The following is a 15843-nucleotide window of genomic DNA, read 5'->3' on the forward strand; positions in this document are numbered from 1 at the left end:
TGGACGTAGACGTATGGATACGTCATGGTGAATTATGTGTGCACATGATCGCCACCGGGTGTTCAGCGATTTTCACAGCTGACACCCGGCTCTCAGTGCCAGGAGCAGTGCCCGCACCACTCCTGGCACTTTAACCCCCTAAATGCTGCGAATGATATCGATCGCAGCATTTAGAACACAGGCAGAGGGAGGGAGCCCCCGGTGACCTCCGATCACCAACCTCGCGAAGTCATCGCAGGGGCCAGATCATTGCCATAGTGACCGGATGTCATCAAGACGACATCCAGATCACCAGGCACTAGCAAGTTAGTTAGATCATGGCAGTGCATGATCTAACTAACTTGTGTCTGCAGCGCTGACATGTTATGAAGCATAGCAATGCTCCTGTGTTACCCTGCTTTATAACTGCGATAAGACTGTAAAAAGTGAAAGTCCCATATTGGGACTAAGTAAAAAAAATAAGTTAAAAAAAGATGTAAAAATATATTTTTTCTAAAAATTACAAAATAATAAAAAAATGTATATTCATTGTACTGGTTAACAAATATTTCTATGAAAAAAAAACAGTAAAAGTATGCGTTTGGTATCACCGCGTCCGGAACGACCCGACCTATAAAACTGTTCCACTGGTTAACCCCTTCAGTGAACACTGTAAAAAAAAAAAACGAGGCAAAGAACGATGCCTTATCATCATACCGCCTAACAAAAAATGGAATAAAATGCGATCAAAAAGACAAATGTAAATAAAAAGGCTAAGAAGTAGATTAGAAAAACTCCAGCACCTTCTCCATATCCATCACAAGAGATGTAAAGTTAAAACGTCCATTTTATTAATTCCATTAAAAAAGCGCCATAAGTAAGGCAAACCTTACGCGTTTCGAACCAAACAGGGGTTCTTAATCATTGGTTACATTGCTGTAGTTAAAAGACATATATATACATATGGACTGAAAACAAAAGAGAAAATAGGGTGGAGACCAATAAAGAACAAGAAGTTCATTAGTGAATGAAAAACCTCCTGAGGATAATTGCTCAGTAATATGCATAAATTAAACTTATGTGCATGGTATGCTGGCAAATTATGTACACAATTAGAAAAAAGTATCAAAAAATGTACATTAGATCATTGCGAAAATTGAGACCATTGGGAATGCGAGAGTTAGGCTGTGTGCCCACTATGCGTTTTTTAACCGTTTCCGCAGTGGCAATTTCGCAGCAGAAATGCTTAACCCTAGAACGCATACCTGGGGCCTCGCAGGCCCGCCCTGTTAATGGTTTTCTATTTTCTGCAAGATTACTTTAGTTAGAATTTTGAAACTCTAGGTATTCCTCAGGTATATAGTTGTTTGTCATTTTTGTTTGAGTTATTCCATGTTATTTGCACACGGGCCTAAAAGGCCCCAGGTATGTGAAAAAGTAGATTTTTATGGTCATGCGTTCTAGGGTTAAAAAACGCTTGGTAGAAGGTCTGCCATGCTCCCCAATGATAATCCGCATGACTCTCCTCCAGACCCGGGTACCATAGTACCTGTAAAAAAAAAATATACATTATATTCACCTTCTGATGGCCCCCGGTCTCCTTAGCGATGCGTCCTGGCTCCCCGGCAGCTCGCGATGGTCTTAAAGGACCTTCCATGACATCATGTAGTCATGTGACTTGTCACATGACTAAATGACATCATGGAAGGTCCCTGTAGACCACCGCGAGCCGCCCAACACACCGGACGCACCGGAGGAGACCGGGGGCCATCGGAAAGTGAGTATAATGTTTATTTTTTCTTTTTTACCATTCTTTTTAACTATTAATTTGGTCACACTATATAAATCCATGCCGGTTGCATGGATTTATATAGTGTGACCAAGTTGTCAAGCACTTTTCCAAGTGATGCTAAAATCTCTTCACTTACACTTGTCCCTGGCAGGAAAAACACATGTAAAATCTGCAATGTGTTTTTTTTCTGCAAGGGAGATGCAGAAACGCTCAGGAAAAATCCGGAGCATTTCTGCATCGTGGGCACATAGCCTTAAGTTTAAGAATCCATGAGCTTCTCTGGCTAAGAGAAGCTTCCTCTATCTCCTCCAGGTATCTGTATTTGCACCTTATCTATACCAATAACCTTAAGTGAGGAAAGATCACCTCAGTGAAAATCAGCAAAATGTTTGCTGAGCCCTGACATGGAGTGACTCACTGCATTAGGATTCAGAGTCGCTCCAGCAACATGCTCAGCGATGCGTCTTTTAAGCATGCAGCTAGTGCAACCCACATCAAATTTTTTGCAAGATGTGCACAGTGCTTGATAAATATTTAAAGGGAAACCGACGCACTACTGGATAGGTGCACGAGTAGGGTCCAAAACCGAATACTTATGAAATAACCTCGGCACTCAAAATATGAATTTCTGTGGAGTTTAATGCAGTCCAAAATCAAGATCCAAATGGATCAAAACAAAAACAAACGTTTCGGCCTAAACATACGGCCTTCATCAGTGTAGTCTACAAAATAAAACAAAACCATGATAGAATCAAACACCAAAGTAAATGAAATCTATTACATCTGGAAACAAATGTCACATGTAAACATCTTGTATGTATTTCAGAGGAACAACCTGTATATTGGCTACATAGAGAGGCATACCAGACTGCTCGGACTTGAGTGTACAGAGAGGGAACGGGTGATGTGCCTCTGGTAATTTACATCACTGACCTATGGATATATGTGAGTGACCGGATCAGATAAGGGTTGTGGTATAGAGACTACGACTCAGGAAAGTTGTGCCAAAAAGCATATACCTGTGATGCCGTGTGCAGGGGTCCTGGTGCTTGAACGCTGTAACCACCACTGGTTCAGTGTTGTCCCAGTGTCCGTTATCCCCCTGCACAGTTTAAATGCCTAGAGGGGCGGGACTTGGTCAATTTGTGAGCCAATCCTGCGTGGTTCTTGGTAGGTGAGGGTGGCGCCCTTGTTTTAGGAGGTGGTGGCCTCACCAAAAAGGCGGAGGCAAGCTTACTTGGGATCCAGTGCGATGTGAGTGGGCGGGACTCCAGCCGTAACGTCACATGACGTGATGTGCGGCGCCTGCTCACCTCTGTACCAGAAAGTCATCGGAGATGTGAGTGTGCGTTTCATTCGCAGGAAGTGCGCGCTCTGATACCCGAAGCGTGCGCTCCACATGCTGTGGGGGGCGGGTTCCTATGGTGTAACTGCGTGCTTGCGTTCCATAGTCCCGGAAGTGCGCGCTCTGTGTCCAGAGATGTGCATTCCAAGGGCTGTGGGGTGGGTTTTCTATGCGGTGGCAGTGTGATGAGTCCATAGTGAGTGTCCCACAGTTCATAGAAACAGAATTATACGCCATCTGTAATGCAAAACATGCTGCACGAGTGATAAAAACCAATCACATCAGTAAGGTTTAAGAAAGTTTCAAAATGGTCAGAACACCGTTTCTTCCAATATCAGAATCAGATAAAAAGGCAATATCACGATGAGAAAATGGGAAAATAGGAGAATTAGACCCCTTATTGTTCCAACCTATGAGGAAGTTGATGAGAGGAAATCTTATCCTAAATAAAAGATAAGTCGTAGTCTCTGTTCAGACCCTTGGTAGCGAGGGACTGGAGTTCGTGTATCCAGTATGCCTCGCGCCGTTTTAAGAGACGTATGTGATCACCGCCTCTCCGTGGTGTGGGTACCTGTTCTAAAACCTGAAACTTTAGTTGGGAGACATGGTGTCCTGCTGTACTGAAGTGTAATGGAATAGGTAATAATAAATTCTTGCATCGTATAGTGGACTTATGTTTTGATATTCTGTCCCTGATGGGCTGGGTAGTCTCACCTACATAAATTAAGCCGCATGGGCATTTAATCAAGTATACCACGAAGGGTGTGTCGCAAGTAAAGTAGTTTTTAATTTGATATTTCTTGCCTGACTGTGGATGGTGGACAAGATCGCCTCTCAGTACGTTATTACATTGCCTATACTGGAGGCATGGAAATGTTCCCATTTTAGGATTCTGCAAGAACCTCTGTTGGGGTCCTAGTTTAGCACTACCAATGTCGGCCCGTACGAGGGAATCTCTCAGATTCGCTGGTCGTTTAAAACAGGGTAAAAATGGAGCTTGAAATGCAGGAATGTAGGGGTAATCGGTCCCCAGTATGTTCCAATGTCTGCGAATGGCCTTATGGAGTATATATGCATAGGGATGGAACGTATGTACAAATGGAACGCAGTCCTTGGTAGAGATACGTTCGACTCGGGGCTCTAATTGTTGTTTTTTTTTTTTCAAACATCATGTTTATTTGTTTTTTCAGAAAAGCAAAAACATAGAAAGACATATAAAACATAGCCAGGATGCACATAGTAAGGAGCCTGTACATAGATCAGGCACAATGAATAATCAATAAGTTCCGGTTAGCTGGCCTAACAAATAGACAACTAAACAAAAATATAAAAATTAAGTATTAGCAAGTTACAGTCATCTTCAATTGAGGGAATTAAGTAAATATCGGTAAATTGTGTTGATTATCTCCCCTTCTTTAGTTAACGCGTAAGAGTCCTAGGCTGTTGTTTAGATCCTCCAGAATATACCATTCTGTAGAAGTAAATGGTTGGACAATTTTATTCTTTTCAGTCAGAGAGCAGCATGTTATAATAAATTGTTTCCATTTTGATAGAAATTTGCCAGCTTGTTGTTCTTTGTTACTAAGGGCATCTAATTGTTCTACTCCCATAAAATGTTTCATTTGGATTATTAGCTCTGCTATAGGGGGAATGATAGGATCTAGCCAATGTTTGAGTAACTGTTTTTTTGCCAGGAAAAGTAGAGTATGAAGCAGTTTTGGGGGGGGCCTTTTGATTTTTTGTCAGGATTCTCTGGGTTATTCCAATAATGTAGTAGGGCTAAATATGGAGAGAGAGTGTACCCTGGGCCCCATATAGGTCTTGTTGATCAAGAATGGCCGGGGGATATCCCCTTTCTAGAAATTTCTCTTTCATTTCACTAGTTCTTATTTGTCTTAACCACTCACTGGTAACTATTCTACTGACCCTTTTGAGTAGCGACTTGGGGAATGGAGCATTTCATGGCCCTCGGGTGATTACTGGTGAAATGTAACAGACTATTGCGATCAGTCGGTTTCGAGAACAAATCTGTGGATAGGACACCATGTTCATCTTTAATCACCATTGTGTCAAGAAAGCTTACTCGATGGGTATCGTCGGTCATGGTGAAACTAAGGCAGGGCCATGCTGAATTCAGGTTGGAAAATGAGAGAATCTCTTGTGCCCCCCCATATGCAAAAAATGTCATCGATGAATCTTTTCCAAATGATTGAATATCTCTGGAATAGTGGATGGGAATAGATGATCTCATTCTCAAAGGCTGCCATGTAGCAATTTGCATAAGGGGGGCTACATTCGATCACATGGTGGTCCCTTTTACCTGAAGGTAGTAGGTATCCTGGAAAAGGAAAAAGTTTTTTGTGAGTACTAATGTTAAAAGATCCATGCAAAGGTCCGTGATTCTGGGATCTGTTTGTGAATGTGTCAGTTGTTGTCGGACCGTGTGGATACCTCGATCATGAGGTATAGAAGTATACAGGTTTTTAACATCAAATGATACTAAGATGGCATTGGAAGGAACTTGTCCAACATCCTTCAGAGCTGTAAGAAATGCTCCTGTATCTAAAAGATAGGATGGACTACGTTGGGTCAAAGGTGTGAGGATTTTCTCCAGGAAGATAGAAAGAGGTGACAATAGAGAATCAGTTGAAGCTACTATGGACCTCCCAGGTGGTTGTTCAAGGCTCTTATGTATCTTAGGCAAGGCATAGAAAACAGGGATGATTGGATGTTTCTTAATTAAAAATTCACTTGTTTTAATGTCTATAACACCCGCTATGAGGTACCTTTGTACTGTGGTCTGAATAAGTAAACTAAGATGAGGGGTGGGGTCATTAGGTAATGGTCGGTATGTAGTAATATCTCCTAGTTGGCGTTTTATCTCCCTAGTGTAATCAGTTTTATTCATCACGACAATGGCTCCCCCCTTGTCGGCTGGCTTTATTATTAACGATTTATTGTCTCTTAGCTCCCTCAGGTTCTGTTGATAATGTAGTGGCGACAGGTTCTGTTGATAATGTAGCTTACCTCTCTCGCTATCTGACCGAAGTTTTTGGAATGCCTTGTCAATAAAACCGATAAATGTCTCTAATGCATGAGTAACCCCAAGTCTTCTGCAGTAATTAATGCTTTCGTGTCTAATTGGCGTCTATCATTAATGACCCCGGGCTTGGAGAAATGTGTTTTTAAACGCAAAGAGCGATAAAATCCCTGCAATTCCATATCCAATTGGAATGTTTTGTATTTATTCACTGGGCAAAAGGACAAACCCCATTGTAATACTGATAATTGAGGGATGCTAAGGGTGTTAGATTATATATTTACCACCAAGAGGGTGCTTGAGATCCGGTTATTCGGTTGTAGTCCATATTTCTTATGTTGCCCGCCCCGCCTCGTTTTCTTCTTGGTTGTCTCCTTTGTAGGCCTTAAAAAGGAACAGAAGAAGAATGATGATCCCGTCTGTCTACTTCCGAGCCAGATGTAGAGGCGTCTAAGGAAGATTTGTTGTGATAATAGGGATTTCTCCCAGTAGAGTAGTTGTCTCGCCATCGATAGACTCTATTGGACTGGTAGTCCTCAGTGTCCCTTATAAATTTAGATCTCTTCCTTGCTTCCTTGCAACCGGCATGGATTTATATAGTGTGACCGAAAGAATGGTAAAAAATAAAATATAAATATTATACTTACCTTCCGATGGCCCCTGGTGTCTTTATCCGATGCGTCCTGGCTTGCCGGCAGCTCATGGTAGACTAAAGCAGGGTTCCCCAACTCCAGTCCTCAAGGCCCACCAACAGGTCATGTTTTCAGGATTTCCTTAGTATTACACAGGTGATAATTGCATCACCTGCACAGGCAATAATTCCATCACCTGTGCAATACTAAGGAAATCCTGAAAACATGACCTGTTGGTGGGCCTTGAGGACTGGAGTTGGGGAACCCTGGACTAAAGGACCTGCCGACGTCAGCGGTTGCGTGACCCGTCACATGACTAAATGACGTCAGCGCAGGTCCTTGAGTCCACTGCGAACTGCCGGCAAGCAAGGACGCATCGGATAAGGACACCGGGGGCCATCAGAAGGTAAGTATAATGTATATTTTTTATTTTATTATTCTTTTTTTTACAGGTACTATGGTACCCGGGTCCGGGGGAGAGTCTCCTCTTCTTCAAACCTGGGTACCATCCGCACATTGAAACGCATGGATTCCGCATGTACAGATTCAGTGATGCGGATGACATGCGTTCCAATGCAAGTCAATGGCGGCGAAAACGCTGCGCTTCCGCAAAATAATTGGTGGTGCTGCGTATTTTTCTGCAAGGATAATCCGCAGAGGAAATTTCTGCAGCATGTGCACAGCACATGCGGATTATCATTGGGGAACATGGCAGACCTTCTACCAAGCGTTTTTTAAGCGTTTCTGCAGCGGAATTGCCGCTGCGGAAACGCTTCAAAAACGCATAGTGGGCACTCAGCCTTTTTCTCCAGTAGAGATGTTTGTGTTTTGTGAAAGGCTATATTAAGAGCTCTACAAATATGTGTATTTGAGTAGCCTTATAAACCTGCGCTTCAATATGTCACATTCATGAAAATAGCTCTCATCCGTAGAGCATAGACGTCTGGCTCTAATGTGTTCACCTAGTGGTAAGTTTTTCATAGTATGTGTTGGATGACAGCTATTTACCATCAACGTCGCATTGCCACTGGTTGGTTTTCTGTACAGACATGTATTGATGCAATTATTGCTGCTGTCTCCAGTTAAATATACATCCAAAAAGGCGGTCTCATTTTGACAGATGTTAATAGTACAGTGCTGGCCAAAAGTATTGGCACCCCTGCAATTCTGTCAGATAATACTCAGTTTCTTCCTGAAAATGATTGCAATCACAAATTCTTTGGTATTATTCTCTTCATTTAATTTGCTTGCAAAGAAAAAACACAAAAGAGAATGAAGCAAAAATCAAATCATTGATCATTTCACACAAAACTCCAAAAAAGGGCCGGACAAAAGTATTGGCACCCTCAGCCTAATACTTGGTTGAACAACCGCTTCCGGTAACCATCAACGAGTTTCTTACAATGCTCTGCTGGAATTGTAGACCATTCTTCTTTGGTAAACTGCTCCAGGTCCCTGATATTTGAAGGGTGCCTTCTCCAAACTGCCATTTTGAGATCTCTCCATAGGTGTTCTATGGGATTCAGGTCTGGACTCATTGCTGGCCACCTTAGAAGTCTCCAGTGCTTTCTCTCAAACCATTTTATAGTGCTTTTGGAAGTGTGTTTTGGGTCATTGTCCTGCTGGAAGACCCATGACCTCTGAGGGAGACCCAGCTTTCTCACACTGGGCCCTACATTATGCTGCAAAATTTGTTGGTAGTCTTCAGACTTCATAATGCCATGCACACGGTCAAGCAGTCCAGCGCCAGAGGCAGCAAAGCAACCCCAAAACATCAGGGAACCTCCGCCATGTTTGACTGTAAGGACCGTGTTCTTTTCTTTGAATGCCTCTTTTTTTTTCCTGTACACTCTATGTTGATGCTTTTTCCCAAAAAGCTCTACTTTTGTCGCATCTGACCAGAGAACATTCTTCCAAAACGTTTTAGGCTTTCTCAGGTAAGTTTTGGCAAACTCCAGCCTGGCTTTTTTATGTCTCGGGGTAAGATGTGGGGTCTTCCTGGGTATCCTACCATACAGTCCCTTTTCATTCAGACGACGACGGATAGTACGGGTTGACACTGTTGTACCCTCGGACTGCAGGGCAGCTTGAACTTGTTTGGATGTTAGTCGAGGTTCTTTATCCACCATCCGCACAATCTTGCGTTGAAACCTCTCGTCAATTTTTCTTTTCCGTCCACATCTAGGGAGGTTAGCCACAGTGCCATGAGCTTTAAACTTCTTGATGACACTGCGCACGGAAGACACAGGAACATTCAGGTCTTTGGAGATGGACTTGTAGCCTTGAGATTGCTCATGCTTCCTCACAATTTGGTTTCTCAAGTCCTCAGACAGTTCTTTGGTCTTCTTTTTTTTCTCCAAGTGTGATTTAGTTATTGCCAACACCTGTTAGGTGCCACAGGTAAGTTAAAGGTGCTGTTAATTACACGAATTAGAGAAGCATCACATGATTTTTCAAAAGGGTGCCAATACTTTTGTCCACCCCCTTTTTTAGGTTTGGTGTGGAATTATATCCAATTTGGCTTTAGGACAATTCTTTTTGTGTTTTTTTCATTGAAGACAAATTAAATGAAGAGAATAACACCAAAGAATTTGCGATTGCAATCATTTTCAGGAAGAAATTGAGTATTATCTGACAGAATTGCAGGGGTGCCAATACTTTTGGCCAGCACTGTAAATTGTAAATTAAATGTAATGTCATTTAAAAACTGTAGAAACGTGGATAGCATATAAAGTGCCTCATCATCAGGGGTACGCCATATCATGAGTCTTTTTGATGTTCTCCCTCTTGTGGCTATTTAAGATGGACACTCCATCATGTTTTCGTCTCGTGGCTAATGAAGTCAGAATGGGAAAGGTTAATGATGTTTTCAGCAGCAACAAACCACAGTCTTACTATCCCAATGTGAATACTGTGTTTAAAGAGCTTGAACAAGTCATGACACAAAGATTAAAAACATGGTGGGACTCCATAACTTTGCAGCGGTACTTAGATAATGATATGATCCCTAGAGGGTTATGCCTAAAGAAAATTGCAAATTTTAATTATGGAGAGGAATTTACTGCTGAATGGAACAGCATTCTGTCACAATCTTCATCTAAACTAATGAAATTTATTATCAAGGAAGAAAACAAAAAGCTGAGTAAATTGGAAGAACAAATCACCACATTACAGGAGTCACTTTAAGAACATGTGAATTCAACAAATTTTAAAGAATGGAATGAAAAACTTTCCAAACATATTGATTCTGTGGAGGAAACTATCACTGATGTGAAGAGAAAAAAAATTGCTCGTGATTGTGCAGATTATGAGTCTAACCAGGTTTATACCTGGAAATTGCACAAACCGAAGTCAATCCTTAAAAAGACTGAAAACTCCAAATAAGAAAAAACAGGTTGGATTTCCACAGGCTGATTTGGATACAACAGAATTTACAGATTACTCCTTATCATCACCCGATCAGTCTCCTGCTGAAAATCATGATATTTCCAAAAGAAACCTGTCAAAAATGGGGGCTTCATAGAGGGGGAAGGAAACACAAATCCGCAAAAAATCGGAGGTATCCAGCCAGAAAATTAAAATGAAAATCAACAATGAGGAGATTGTTGTAGTTAACCTCTCTGCAAACATTATTTCTTTGTCTCAATTACGGTTATTAAGCAAAGGAAGTAAATTTATTCCTACAACTAGAGCAAATCTATTTGAAACTATCAAGGATGTCAACAGATTTTTAAGATCTTTGACAGTCAAGAGACATTTCTTTGCAGAGAACAGGGATAAAGAACAACACATTGTGGATCAATCTTTCCCCACAGCACCTCCCATTGACCTTTCTAGGAATTTACTTGAACAAATATCAGTAAAACCTTTGGAATCTTTGGATGCAGATTTTGTAACAGATATACCAAATGACTCATTCACAACATTGTTTCCAAATCCACTATTCTATCCATTAACCTCTAGAACACCTGGGATGGACAGTTTTCAAAATATAATTGAAAGAGAATTTACTGGATAGTGAATCAGTCACAATGGATAATCTGACCACCAAAGAACGACAAGCACTGAAATTGTTAAAAAACAATGACAATATTATCATTAGAGCGTCTGACAAAGGTGGTTCTCTTGTAATCCTTGATAAGGCATTATACATCAGAGATATTAACTCCATGCTATTGGATGTAAAAACCGTTAGTAAACTAGCAGAAGATCCAACTAATCACGTAAAAGGAAAATTGGATTTTATCCTAAGAGGAGGCTTGCAAAAGGGACTTATTAATCAAAAATTGTATGAATTAACTGAGTCACCACTGTGCCCAATACTGAACGCCCTTCCTAAACTACACAAAGAAATATTTCCACCCCCATTCCGTCCCATTGTGGCTGGAATTGTTTCACTTACTGAAAGAACTGCAGCATGGATTGATCAACTTCTACAGCCTATAGTTTTGGCCACTACAGGATATATCAGGGATAGCAAGCATTTATTATCTGCTGTGAAATCTTTTGAGTGGGAATGTAATGATAGATGGGTTACCACAGATATTGTGTCATTATACACTAGCATTCCACACCATCTCTCATTACAATCTATCTCCTATCACCTTAACAACACCAATCTCTATACAAAAGAATTAAATGAGTTTATACTAAATTTGATACAATTCTTACTTGAAAACAATTTTTTTTACTTTAATGGAGATTTTTTTCTGCAGACCTGTGGTTGCCCCATGGGTGCGTCTTTTTCCCCATCATTAGCTAATTTATATGTAGCTTGGTGGGAATTATTTCATATTCACACTCTTGACAATCCTTTTTTGCCTTACATCAGGAGGTACGCCAGATACATAGATGATGTCATCATGATCTTACGTACCCCTGATGATGAGGCACTTTATATGCTATCCACATTTCTACAGTTTTTAAATGACAATACATTTAATTTACAATTTACCATTAACATCTGTCAAAATGAGACCGCCTTTTTGGATGTATATTTAACTGGAGACAGCAGCAATAATTGCATCCACACATGTCTGTACAGAAAACCAACCAGTGACAATGTGACGTTGATGGCAAATAGCTGTCATCCAACACATACTATGAAAAATTTACCACTAGGTGAACACATTAGAGCCAGACGTCTATGCTCTACAGATGAGAGCTATTTTCATGAATGTGACATATTGAAGAGGAGGTTTAAACATAGAGGTTATTCAAATACACATCTCTGTAGAGCCCGTAATATAGCCTTTCACAAAACACAAACATCTTTACTGGAGAATAACACAGTATGTAAGAGAAATAGACAATAAGTTACTTTCTCCACAGCTTATAGTACAGACTATCAGGCTATCACAGATTTAATTCGGAAATATGCTTGTATATTACATCAGGACAAAGCACTTCAGAGCATCCTTAAGGAAGGCATTAATTTTGTTGCTAAAAAATCCTCCAATATAGGAAATTTATTAACTCCAAGTTTTTTGTCCACCAAAGCCCAAGGTCAGACCCATGGCTTCATATTAATGGATCCTATAAATGTGGAGGCACCAAGTGTAACATCTGCAAATTTATGTTTAAGACCCAGACATTTACTGACAGTGCAGGCAAAATATATAATATCAAGCACTTTATTAATTGCTCTAGTACAGTGTTCCCCAACTCCAGTCCTCAAGGCCCACCAACAGGTCATGTTTTCAGGATTTCCTTAGTTACACAGGTGATGTAATTATTGCCTGTGCAGGTGATGGAATTATCACCTGTGCAATACTAAGGAAATCCTGAAAACATGACCTGTTGGTGGGCCTTGAGGACTGGAGTTGGGGAACCCTGCTCTAGTACATATGTCATTTATCAAGCACTGTGCACATCTTGCAAAAATTTTTATGTGGGTTGCACTAGCCGCATGCTCAAAAGACGCATCGCAGAGCATGTTACTGGAGCGACTCCGAATCCTAATGCAGTGAGTCACTCCATGTCAGGGCTCAGCAAACATTTTGCTGATTTTCACTGCAGTGATCTTTCCTCACTTAGGCTATGTGTCCATGATGCATTTTTTAAGCGTTTCCGCAGCGGCAATTCTGCTGTAGAAATGCTTAAGAAACGCCTGATAGAAGGTTTGCCATGTTCCCCAATGATAATCCGCATGTGCTGTGCACATGCTGCGGAAATTTCCGCTGCGGATTATCATTGCGGAAAAAAATGCAGCACTACCAATTATTTTGCGGAAGCGCTGCGTTTTCGCCTCCATTGACTTGCATTGGAACGCATGGATTACCCATCACTGCATCTGTACATGCGCATCCCATGCATTTCAATGTGCGGATGGTACATGGGTCTGGAGAAGAGGAGACTCTCCTCCGGACCCGGGTACCATAGAACCTGTAAAAAAAAGAATAAAATAAAAAATAAATATTATACTTACCTTCTGATAGCCCCCGGTGTGCTTGTCTTGGCTTGCCGGCAGATCGTGGTGGACTCAAGTACCTGCGCTGACGTCATTTAGTCAAGTGACGGGTCACGCGACTGCTGAGGTCGGCAGGTCCTTCAGTGTACCGCGAGCTGCCGGCAAGCCGAGACTCATCGAATAAAGACTCCGGGGGCCATCAGAAGGTAAGTATGATATTTATTTTTTATTTTTTAACATTCTTTCGGACACACTATATAAATCCATGCCATTTGCATGGATTTATATAGTGTGACCAAGTTGTCAAGCACTTTCCAAGTGATGCTAAAATCGCCTTGAAAGCGCTTGTCAACCCGCATGCGGAAATGCATGTGAAGAACGTTTCACATGCGCATGTCCCTGGCAGGAAAAACGCATGTACAATCCGCATGCGTTTTTTCTGCCAGGGAGATGCAGAAACGCTCAGGAAAAAATCCGGAGCATTTCTGCATCGTGGGCACATAGCCTTAAGGTTATTGGTATAGATAAGGTGCAAAGACAAATACCTGGAGGAGATAGAGGCAAGCTTCTCTTAAGCCCCCGTCTCACATAGCGAGATCGCTAGCGAGATCGCTGCTGAGTCACGGTTTTGGTGACGCAACAGCGACCTCACCAGCGATGTCGCTATGTGTGACACTTTGCAGCGATCAGGCCCCTGCTGTGAGGTCGCTGATCGCTGCAAAATGTCCTGGACCATTTTTTGGTCTTTGCCCTCCCGCTGGTCAGCACACATCGCTGTGTGTGACCAGCGGGACCAGCGATCAGGCTGGTAACCATGATAAACAGCGCGTTACTAGGGGCACACGCGCACCTAGTAACCCACTGTTTATCATGGTTACCACTCTGCTACGGTGAGCGGTAACCTCCCGCTCACCGTAGCAGAGTGGTAACCATGATAAACAACGGGTTACTAGGTGCGCGTGTGCCCCTAGTAACGCGCTGTTTATCATGGTTACCAGCCTGCTCCTGCTTCAGCAGGCTGGTAACCAGGAGCAGGACATCGTGGAAAGATTCTTTCCACGATGTCGCTGCTCCCCTGATCGCTGGTGAGACTGCCTGTTTGACAGCTCACCAGCGATCACATAGTGACGCAGCAACGATCCCTATTTTCTATTTTCTCTTTTGTTTTCAGTCCATATCTATATACACTGCTCACAAAAATAAAGGGAACACTTAAACAACAGAATATAACTCCAAGTAAATCAAACTTCTGTGAAATCAAACTGTCCACTTAGAAAGCAACACTGATTGACAATCAATTTCACATGCTGTTGTGCAAATGGAATAGACAATAGATGGAAATTATTGGCAATTATCAAGACACCCTCAATAAAAGAGTGGTTCTGCAGGTGGGGACCACAGACCACATCTCAGTACCAATGCTTTCTGGCTGATTTTTTGGTCACTTTTGAAGTTGCTTTCACACTCGTGGTAGCATGAGACGGACTCTACAACCCACAGAGGTTGCTCAGGTAGTGCAGCTCATGCAGGATGGCACATCAATGCGAGCTGTGGCAAGAAGGTTTGCTGTGTCTGTCAGCGTAGTGTCCAGAGGCTGGAGGCGCTACCAAGAGACAGACCAGTACACCATGAGACGTGGAGGGGGCCGTAGGATGGCAATAACCCAGCAGCAGGACCGCTACCTCCACTTTTGTGCAAGGAGGAACAGGAGGAACACTGCCAGAGCCCTGCAAAATGACCTCCAGCAGGCCACAAATGTGCATGTGTCTGCACTAACGGTTAGAAACCGACTCCATGAGTGTGGTATCAGGGCCCGACGTCCACAGATGGGGGTTGTACTCACAGCCCAACACCGTGCAGGATGCTTGGCATTTGCCACAGAACACCAGGATTGGCAAAGTCGCCACAAATGAAAGCAGGTTCACACTGAGCACATGTGACAGACGTGACTGAGTCACCGTGGAGAGCGATCTGCTGCCTGCAACATCCCTCAGCATGACCGGTTTGGCAGTGGGTCAATATTGGTGTGGGGTGGCATTTCTTTGGAGGGCCGCACAGCCCTCCATGTGCTCGCCAGAGGAAGCCTGCCTGCCATTAGGTACCGAGATGAGATCCTCAGCCCCCTTCTGAGACCATATGCAGGTGTGGTTGGACCTGGGTTCCTCCTAATGCAGGACAATGGCAGACCTTATGTGGCTGGAGTGTGTCAGCAGTTCCTGCAAGATGAAGGCATTGAAGCTATGGACTGGCCCGCCAGTTCCCCAGACCTGAATCCGATTGAGCACATCTGAGACATCATGTCTCACTCCATCCACCAACGTCACGTTGCACCACAGACTGTCCAGGAGTTGGCGGATGCTTTAGTCCAGGTCTGGGAGGAGATCCCACAGGAGACCATCCGCAACCTCATCAGGAGCATGCCCAGGCATTGTAGCGAGGTCATACAGTCACGTGGAGGCCACACACAATACTGAGCCTCATTTTGACTTGTTTTAAGGACATTACATCAAAGTTGGATCAGCCTGTAGTGTGTTTTTCCACTTTAATTTTGGGGTGACTCCAAATTCAGGCCTACATTGGTTAATAAATTTGATTTCCATTGATGATTTTTGTGTGATTTTGTTGTCAGCACATTCAACTTTGTAC

The 15843-nt window shown here is 42.5% G+C and overlaps 1 protein-coding gene across 1 annotated transcript in view; it reads left to right on the forward strand.

Annotated features, from left to right (window-relative positions):
• Window positions 1-15843, forward strand: part of LOC141167259 (uncharacterized) — a 705047-nt gene that overhangs the window by 593968 nt on the left and 95236 nt on the right. The gene's annotated exons all lie outside the window — the stretch shown is intronic.

The sequence above is a fragment of the Phyllobates terribilis genome, unplaced genomic scaffold, assembly GCF_046119375.1.
Source record: "Phyllobates terribilis strain yellow unplaced genomic scaffold, ASM4611937v1 Scaffold_11__3_contigs__length_659146591, whole genome shotgun sequence".
NCBI lineage: Eukaryota > Metazoa > Chordata > Amphibia > Anura > Dendrobatidae > Phyllobates > Phyllobates terribilis.